Raw genomic sequence first — 1,878 nt, 5'->3', positions numbered from 1 at the left:
AAGTTTATGAGAACTTTTGAGATGGAAGATTAACGTAGGATTAAACAATGATAACAACAAATGTCAAGGTTAGAGGATCCACTAATGGTACATCAAACAAGTATAGTATAAACTCTTATTATTCAACTGGAAACCACACACAAAGGAGGTTCCAATCGGATTATAAATTGTTAACATGATTACATTAGTTATCTTATTCGAATAATGCTAATACTTGTAAATGTTGTCAGGCATTCATGATTATAACTTATGTTAACAACAAATCAAGTTCCTTTCATAGCTCAGGTGTCGGTTATACCATACAGTATGGGCTATGAAAGTACCAAGTATTTGTTGTACCAAGTGTTATACAACATAAATCTAGATTAACCATTTAACAAGCAAAGTATTATAAGTGAACAAGATAGCAAATATAAAGCATGTTAGTATCCAACATTAAGGTCCATGTTAAGTTTATATTATACTTATTCTTACACCATTAGTGTACCCTTTTCACCTTGACATAATAAACTTAGTTAAACATAATGAAAGAAAGAAACATAAATAAACAAGGAAAGGAAATGAAAAGCATAAGTAAGAGATTAATTATAAGCAAAACTTAAGCATTACAAAATATAAAGAGAGAGCAAGAGCATGATCTTGATCTGGAAACCAAGATGCCTAAATACATGGCAAATGCCTCCTTTTATAGGCCAAAATTCAGAACTATTGATTTGTTGACTAATTGATGAGTGGGTGGCCACATCTTGACTTGGTGACAATTCTTATCTTCTTGTCTGCCAAAAACATCATTGATGACGTCATAATTTGAACAAACAATCATGAAAGTTCTAGGAAATTGTCTCATCTTTCCAGGGTAAAAATTTGAGATCATTTGGACTTCTAGAACTCGAGATATGGGCTGAACACTGAACAGTGTCTGGGCTGCAGGACAGATTCGGACTTCCTCTTTGTTGCTACAATTTGGACTTGAAAACGGCCTTGTTAAATCTTGGGCTCCACATGAAAGTTGTAGGCCTATGTCTTAGCTTTCCATCCATATAAAATGGACCTAAATCCAAGATCTACAGCTCCAGATATGACCCAATTACCGAACTGTGTTCCAATTTGGACTGCACCATCATCTCTTTGGCCATCTTTTTGTCCTTTCAATTTCAGTACTTCAACTCATCAATCAATTCTTTCATTTATGTGATAGGCCTGCATTTAAGATTAACATTTACCATAAATGAAAGGTATCTTATGTAATTAGATATGTTATTATAAAACATGCTTTAGTTAAGGAGTTATTGATACTTCAAGTGCAAAATGATGATATAAAACCTTGATAAAAATGCACTTTTAAGTACTAATCACACCCCCCAACCAGCTTATTACTAGTCCCTAGTAATTAAAGCGTTAAAATAGAAAAACAATTTGCAAATTCCACAAAGCAAGGCATTCATCATTCAACTTCCATTAATCTATCCAGATAAACAAACTCTCATTAAATTTTGTATATCTGCTCAATATCTCTTAAACAAAATATTAATAAACCTTCCTTGTTATGTGCTCAATGTATGAAACATAGATGATGGGGTTTTGTTGGAAGAAAACAATATTTTTGTTCTAATGTATAAGGTTAACTTCCTTGGGTTGGGATTATTTTATTTTATTTTATTTTACTTTTTTTTTAATATATATACATATAACATAAAACACAATGCATCTTTAACCCATGTAACGAGCTTTCGGCTAATGACTCCCAGACCAGTTGATCTTAGGGCATTAGGTGTTGAGACACCCCTACGAGCTTAGTAACTCGGGTTGCAGATACTGATACGTAGATAGTGCAATGTTTGATTCCCTTAAGCTTTTCTCTTTAACCCATGTAACAAG

This window comes from Populus nigra, chromosome 2, assembly GCF_951802175.1.
Source record: "Populus nigra chromosome 2, ddPopNigr1.1, whole genome shotgun sequence".
NCBI lineage: Eukaryota > Viridiplantae > Streptophyta > Magnoliopsida > Malpighiales > Salicaceae > Populus > Populus nigra.
Note: the sequence above shows the minus strand (reverse complement) of the source record.